General features: G+C 50.7%; 1 long non-coding RNA gene across 1 annotated transcript; it reads right to left on the minus strand.

The window, feature by feature from the left end:
• Positions 1 to 931: 931 nt before the first annotated feature.
• On the minus strand, positions 932 to 7,904 carry LOC106006149. Its single transcript, XR_001180050.2, has 3 exons — positions 7,364 to 7,904; positions 6,721 to 6,875; positions 932 to 1,325 (listed from the first exon to the last, which is right to left on the minus strand). It is a non-coding gene; the product is annotated as an uncharacterized LOC106006149 (long non-coding RNA).
• Between the last annotated feature and the right edge of the window lie 474 nt (positions 7,905 to 8,378).

An 8,378-nucleotide genomic window follows, 5' to 3' on the forward strand; every position in this document is an offset into this window, starting at 1 on the left:
CATCTCGTTGTCATTTGTTTGCATTTCCTTCATGAATAGAGGGAGGTACCATTATTACCTTCAGTTTACACATGAAGCAACTGGGGCACAGAGAGGCTCATTAACTTACCCATGGTCACTCAGTACATGTATGGACTCCCATGTGTACAGCAGTATATGTAGAAGAAAGTTGGCTGCAGCTCTGTGGGTGGCAAATATTAGAAGAACCCATATGTCTACCTGCAAGGATTTATCCTGCAGAAGACCATCACACAACTATCAAAGACGGGGCAGGTCCGTTTAGGCTGACATGGAATGGGTTCCAAGACACCGTTAGTGAAGAAGCGACTCACAGAATCGTGTGTACAACGTGAACCTAGAGACCCAGGCCTAGAGACAGATGTGATACAGGCATAGACAGGTTACCCACAAAGCTCCTCACAATGTTCCCTGGGAGGTAGGCTCCCAGGAGGGCACTGCTATATCGCCAGCACCTAGAACTGGACGTAGCCCATAGTAGCAACTAAATAAATATTTGCTGTTAAATGAACGATTTCCTTGGAGAGAGAGAGAGAGAGCAGTATATACAGAAGAGCTCATGCTGTGCTCTGAAGCCCCACACCCTTTGCATATAGAGAAGTGGCTTCACTGTCTTCCCAGATGCCAAGGGGTCCCTCTCAGGCCACAGTGCCCCTTGCTTGAAGCGAGTAGTCTCTAGCCCCCACCCCGCCTCAGCCCCACCACGCTCCATCGCTGGAGCTGACGACCCAGACAGGAGACAGGCCCATACCCGCCTTGCCGGGCACCCCACCCTGATCGATGAGCCACTCTTCCAGCTAACAGGAATCCAATGTCAAGATGACGGCAGTGAATCTCGTTTTCATGCCTGGGAAGATCTTAAAAATCAATAAGCATTAGAAGGACACCGCCAAGTGTTTTTCTTTTTATCGTTTTTCAATATTTGTTTAATTCGTCATCCGGGCTGAGCCCAGGGAAGGGGGCCCGAGGATTCAGGGCTACTGGCAGAGCAGCACAGGCCTCCCCTTGGCAGCATTTTTGGCTTACGGTGCGCTGGGTGAGCTGGGAGACAATTAGGAAAACAACTGGGGGCTGTGGCCTCCCAGAGCCAGAAAACTTAGGGTGCAGAAATGACAAGGGCTGTAGGTGATGAAATTCTAACAGTGAAGATAGCAAATGGCACCAGAAATGATGGTTAGCAGAGGCCAGGATGAGAGATGTGAGTCGGCTGTACGATAGGCTGGTCCTCGCAGATGGAGGTGATGTTAGGGATCTGCGCATGCCCTCACTGTGTGTCATGAGGAGAACTGCTCCAGGTCCCCTTTCTCCTGCAAAAGTGGGGCAGGTTCTCAGTGGGATGTTTGACTCCCCACCCCACCACTCCATGCCCTGCCAACACACACACAACCATTTGATCACCAAGTCCCGCGCTTTCCCTCTGAAATAACTCTGTCCTGTCCATTTTCCGCATCTCCGCTCTTACTAGGTTAGTTCGAGTCACCTTCCCCACTCACCAGGGCTCTTGCAACTGCCTCCTGAGTGGTCTTCCTGCCTCGAGTCCTGTTTGCTCCCAGATCTTTTTCCACCGAGAACAGCCTGGCCCTGAGAGGTGGGTGGCCTTGTGGGTTAAAAGCATGACTCTGGAGCCAGGCTGCCTGGGTTCCGACCTGCCTCCTCCAGACCTGTTTTGAGCCACTTGAGCCACTACTTCCATGTTCTGGGCCTCAGTTTGCCTCATCTGTAAAACAGCGGTGCTGATCGCTAGGTGCTGGGAAGCCAGTGAGGGTTAAGTGGACTACTACAGACGGAGCCCTTACAGCAGCGGCTGCCAGACCCAACAGCTCAATACACAGTAGCCTCCTCTTTCTGAAACACACCCCCCTGCTTATATTCACGTCGGGACAAAGTCCAAACTTATCCACAGCACCCGTGCCTTCTCTTCTCACCTCCTGGTAACCCCTTGATTGACATTCAACACTCCCATTAAATGTCTTTGTGTGTGTTTTTATGTGGTTCCTCTAACAAAACAGGCTACCAAGCATTCACACACGTTGCCTGTTATATTCTCCCCAAGGCACTTCCCCATTCCCCTGTCCATCGTCCATTCATCTCTCCGCTCTTAGATGTTATTTTCTTTGGAAGGCTTCTCTCACTCATCAAATTCCAATTAGGTGCCCTCTTTTGTGTTCCCACTGCACCCTTACTTCCCATTGAGGCACTTGCTACCTTGTATTTTTAAATCTTTATAATGAAAGTTTTCACATGGAAAAACCCAAAGCCCAAAGAATCGTAGAACAGTACAATGAGCTCTCATAGACTCCCAGCAACTGGTAACATTTTACCATATTTGCTCTCTCTTTGTGTGTGTATTCATTTTGTTGCCAAGTCAATTACTGACATCATGCTCTTTTAACTTGCATCTCCAAAAAAGGAAGCAAACTGAGGAGTATTCTCCCACCTAAAATACAATGCCATAATCACACTTTTAGAAATGAATCATTCTCTAATGTCGCTGAATACTTGGCCCTTAACCAATTTTCCCCAGCCCTTCCCCAATTCCCTTTTACAGTCTTTCTGCTACATTTCATTTGAATTGCTCCTTCACTTGGGCTGTAAGCTCTGAGAGGAATGGAATGTGTCCCCTTGGTTTCCCTCTCCCCAGCACTCAGCTTATGGCAAACCCTCAGTACCTATTTGTTACAAGAAAGAACAACCTCTATGCCCCAATTCTTTCTGCAGAAAAGGGTCGTCAGCCAGTTCCAATCCCAGCACAGTTGCGCCCCCCCCCCCCACACACACACATGTACACACTCACCCTTTGGTAATGCCATAGCATCACTTCCGTGGGCCAAGTCAGAAACCAGAGGAGCATTCTAGATGCTTCCGTCGTTTGACCCCACTTAGCTCCCACACTGTCTCCTGTCTAACCCATTCCCCTCTCCATTCTGGAGGCCAGGACTGTGGTCTTGCCCAGCTCTGGGAGTCTTGACGCTTCTGATTCTCCAGTGGTCCAGTCTTGCCTCCTCCAAGCCCTGTCCTGCCCCACAGGTCACTTTTCCCAGGGACCATTCATGACCCGTCGCTTCCTGGCAGAGGACCTATAAAGGCCCTGAGCGTAATAGGTATTCACTAAATGACTGCTGAGTGCTTAAAGAGAAATACTATCCTCTCCTTCTTCCCTGGTCTAAGGGTCTAAGTTAGCGGCAACCGCATGCATCCCTGTCCTATTCCCTGGGCCCCAGACTCCAGGCCAGGCCAGGCCAGTCCAGCACTGCCTCTGGACAGATCCTGGATATAGCCTCGGCACACAGCTTCCAAACAGCCGCCAGACCCATTTGTCCTTCTTCCTTCCCTGGGAAGTTGTGCAAGGATGCGCAACGGTAGGCCCGAACTTATATTTAAAGAAAACAGTTAAAAATCTAAACAGAAAAAGTCAGCTTAAAAATCAAGGTCTTTCTATTTTGAAGTTTTCTTTAGGTCAAGTACATCTTAGGAGATACAGGGGGAGACCATACAGCCCCTTCTGCCTCAAATAAGATTTTCAGGATGCAATTTTGCTTTTGTGCGCTTCTGCAAAGAAAGCTGTTCCACCGCCCGCCATTACTGCTCTGAAGGAGTTACTCTGGGGCAGGGGCAGAAGGTTCCAGCAGAGATCCCTTGGGGACACAGAGCCCCATCTGACCCTGGACCCACCACCCCAGCACCAGCCCCTGCATTCCAAATGCAGCATTCAGACTAGGCGGGGACTCCAGCTTTTTTACCGTGGTGACATTCTGCTAAGAAGGAACTTATTTCCAGCCCAGAACAAAAAAGGGCAGCAGTCTGAAGCTCTCAGAAGCCTGGTGGGGAAGGCCGAGGGGAGTGACCGAAGTGGGTCAAAGAGGATCTCTGCTCCCCGCTCCCCAAGGTCTCTACCATCTACCTTGGGGGACGTTCCTGAACCGGTCTGAGCTCCAGCTTCCCCTCCTTCAGCTCGACGAGGACACCGTCCTCTTCCTCATGGGGCTCCTCATGAAAATTAAGTGCGGCATCAGAGGGATAGCAGAGTGGGAAGGCTACCTGAATCTCAGCGTGTGCTGAAGACACAAGCCATTCGGGGACACATCCCAAGGGAGCTGTGACGCCGTCATGCAGGACTTGCAAATGATACCAGTTTCCCCCTTTTTGGACCATCCCCAGCCCTGAAAGGAGGGCTGGACGAGGAAACAGTGGGAGCACGGAGGGAGAATTTTGGAGTGAACAACAGAGGTGCTCCCAGTCCCAGCTGCCCACTCCCCACCTCCTGGGACTGAGCCGCATCTCTGTAGCTCGAGTATCCCTAAGGACTTTTGTCTGCATCACACCTTAGAAGCCCAAGGTGAAGAGAGACGGAGCACCCAGCAGGAGAGAGGGGGCCGGGAGGCTTTGGATTTTCTGGGTAAAGAGGAGCTGAGTATTTCTGATAAGCCAGAGGTGTGCAACAAGGGACCCTGGGAGTCGCGTAGATCCTCTGGAAGAGGGCCTCCAGGAGAGCACGAACCCTTCCCCAGACAGAAGCTGACGGTACCTGGCCTGGCTGAACTGTGCCCCCCTACCCCAGCCCCCTTCCAGACTCATATGTTCAAGCCCTGACTCCCAGTACCTCAGAACGTAACTGTATTTGGAGTTAGGGTTTTAAACGAGGTGACTGGGTTAAAATGAGGCCTTTAGAGTGGACCTTCATCCAATCTGACTGGTATCTTCAGAAGAAGACAAGATGTGGGAATGCACATAGGCAAAGGGAAGATGGTGTGAAAAACAAGATGAAAACGGCCAACCCCAAGCCAACAAGAGAGGCCTCAGAAGAAACCAAGCTTGCTGGGTGCCTGGGTAGCTCAGTCAGTTAAATAGCTGCTTTGGGTTCAGGTCATGATATCCGGGTCCTGGGATCGAGCCCTGCAGTGGACTTCCTGCTCAGTGATGAGTCTCCTTCTCCCTCTCCCTCTGATTGCTTTTGCTGTCTCTAAAATAAATAAAATTAAAAAAAAAAAAAAAAAAAGACACCAAGCCTGCCAACGCCTTAGTCTCTGTTAAGACACTCAGCCTGTGGTATTTGTGTTGGCAACCCCACCAAACTAGTAAGCACGGCTCAGACTTGGAAGAAGGAGTCTTAGGCAGCCAGCTTCAAAGGATCGGGAGTTTAGAAATCCCCAAAAATGAGGAAGGAGGGTATTCTCTGAAGTATTTATAAAATTGTGCCAAGAGATAAAGAATCAGGTGTCAACACCCACCAGGCCCAGCCAGCTAACCGCAGTGTTAACCAAGTTAAGAACTTCCCTGCTCTTCTGGGTCCTCCTCTCCCCCTCTCCTGCCCCTGCTGGGGGTCAGAAGCCTCAGTGAGCCAGCTGGCAGCATAGGCGGGAAGCGGGAAACCAACCACAGACTCCCTTTCTTTGCTCCAGGCCCCAGCTGGAGGTGGGAGAGAGGCTCCATGTGGAACAGCCTTTGAAGGTCTGAACTGAGACTGCTTTGGAGCTAGAAAGGTAGTCAGCATGGGCCCACCCTAATTTCCATCCTGGGACAAGGAAAGAAGGGGACCGTGTAGGAAAAAATTGAGGTGCGGTAATAGACAAAAGTAAAGTTGGCTTCCTGAATGCCCCCCCCATGAGTCCTGTTTATTTACCATATGTCCTCCTGCCCAGGCGGCGGCTCAGCCCAGGCTCTGGCCAAGAAGGAGACAGGTTATTTGTGAAGCAATTATCATCCCTGCAAATTTTTTCTGGCCGCTGTCGGGCAGGTCCATCTTCATCGAGCAAGGCGAAAAGCGAACAACGGACAAACCATTTCAGACCTTCTGCACTCCTCAAGCCAGGAACGTTAAGCGATGTTCTGCAAAGCCAGGGACAGAACGCCACCCTCTCTATCTCGTGACCCAGAGGAGGCCACTTAACTCCAAACCGGCCATGGGGCTGGGCAGGCTTTAGAGTCACACAACACTCTAGAAAGAACCGAGCTCAAAGCCTGCCTCTGCCACGTGACTGCGGTGTGACCCTGGGAGAGTTACTTAGCTTCCCTGAAATTGCCTCCTCAATAAAATGGAGACCATAAAAGTATCCTTCCAATAAAGTTATTATCCAGAATAAATGAGGACATAGATGCTAAACCCTTGGAACATTGCCTGCCACAGGGCAAAGGTCTCAGTACACATACTTATCGTAGCTATCATTATACATCACTGCCTTTCAAGGTGCAACCTTGGAGTGACCTTGATTTATTGTGCAAAACATTATGTAAGAAGCATGTGATGAAAAGCACAGACTCTAGGACCAGACTGCCTGTTTTCCATTCTCTGCCAAGCGAGAATGGAAAACACATTGTTTAAGTGTTTGCTGTAATTGCTATCAGTACCGTAAGATACATATAGTGATCTGCACACAAATACAGGAAGTTCAAGAAGAGCTTAATAATGACAGCAATGGTTAAGGGAGTAGTCATTTCCATAAATCCACGCAGACCCTGAAGTTTCTTGTTACCCGGACATCAGAGGCACTAACGGTCAGACAGGCAGAGTGTGTCCCTAATCAGGAGGCTGCTGAACTTGACCTCAGTTGCTTTTGCTTATTCATTTGTTTGCCAGCGGACCGTCACTCTCCAGCAAGCAGGGTATCTAGAAAACAGAAACCCATCCTCCTCGGGCTGGACCCTCAGCCACCGCCTCCAGGCCCTGCTCCCCACCAGCAGCTCTCAGCCTGTCTCTCGTGTTACCTGGTCTGGTTCCTTCCTCCAGGACAGGTGCCATCTCGCAGGGGAGAGGTGAGGTGCCACTGCATTCCAGCCTCCTGAGAAGGTAACATTCTGATGGGCTCCGCTGTCTTTAGGCCTAGCTCTCCATCAGTTCCCACCGACCCGGGGCCTGAGCACTGCCAGAGAAGCAGACAGGAAAGATGTAAAGCTGATACCTCCTGCAGGAAATAATTGTCTAGCTGATTCCAGAACTGAAAAACACAAGTATAACATTGGAGAAAGGAGAGCAAAGTGCCATTCAAGGCCATTGTTACAGCCTCCTCTCTGTGTATCAGGGAAACAAAGAGGCCCTGTGTGTGAGGACAATGCCGTGGCTTACCAGCCACTTCTGTGTTACTCCTGGGGACGGGAGGGTGAGAAACGAGGCCACAGTGCCCTCCCAGCCCGATGCGCCCTGAACTCCACTAATCACAACCTCCAGGCTAGCCAGCTCCGGGGGAGGAAATCTGGACTCCCAGCTCATGGGGTTCTGAATTGGGGAGACAGGAGACGCCCCCTCAGGAGGGACCAGATGGGTATCCACTAGTCTTCCAGGCATCACGTGGTGACAAATGCCCCCTCTCCTCTCCCTCCCCTCTTCTCTTGCTACCTTTCAGAGACTCACCACAAGTTAGGGCTAGAAAGAATGGCAGACATCATCTCTCCAAGCACATATGTCATCTACTCCAACCCCTGGCTTTAGTGAGGGGCACCTGACCAGGACGAGTGCCTGGCTGTGCAGCATGTTAGCAGGGTCTGCGAACCCAGGTGAATCCTTATGCAGCAGCCTCCACTGAACCACCCCCCTGCCCCACCCCCGCCATGGACCAAGCGCTCTATTATGAGCAAACTCGCAAAATGACCTCATTTGCTCCTGGCTTCAAATCCTTGGTCTGCCACTAATTATCCATGGATTATGGGTTCATTTTCTGACCCTTCGTTTTCCCACTTGTAAACTGGGAATATTCATGGGTGACTGTGAGAACTGAATGAGTTTAAACATGGCAAAGCAATTAGGACCATGCTTGAGCTGTACATGTCACTTGAGAAGCATGAATGGGAAATTAGATGTCCACCTGAAACTTGCTTAAGCTCATGGTGAGACGCAAGGCAGATAACTAGAAACCCAGGATCTTAAATACAAACTTGGCCTGGCCATCGACTATGGCCTCACTTTACCCCCATAGGTCCCTGCCGAAAGCTAGGCCCTAACGAATACCCCCCCAGCAGGGATAAGGCAGGTGACGTGTGGGGAGGACCAACTGTGACATAACACAGAGCATTAGGGACAGCGGGGATTTGGAGAGTCTGTGCCTGTCTCCAGGGTGGCAGCCAGGACTCAGCTCTAGCCAACTGCTGCAAGGTGCACGGTGGGAACAGCATGGCTAGGCCTGTCAGTTTCTAGAGAAAAGCCAGGAATCTAGATTTTTAGGTCACATTTCCCAATTTTAAAATACTGCATTAGTGAAGACATTGTTCGTACAAAGTGAGTCCTGGATCATGCCTGATCTGGACAGAGACAGCGTGTGCAAGCCAGGGCGCACCTGTCATTTTCAGGTCTCCTGTCCCCAGTTTGCCTGCAGTCTCCCAGGGAGCCGATCGGTTCACTTCAAAACCAGTCTTTGACTTAGAGCAGGTGG

Source organism: Mustela putorius, unplaced genomic scaffold (assembly GCF_011764305.1).
Source record: "Mustela putorius furo isolate JIRA1106 unplaced genomic scaffold, ASM1176430v1.1 tig00003859_pilon_pilon_pilon, whole genome shotgun sequence".
NCBI lineage: Eukaryota > Metazoa > Chordata > Mammalia > Carnivora > Mustelidae > Mustela > Mustela putorius.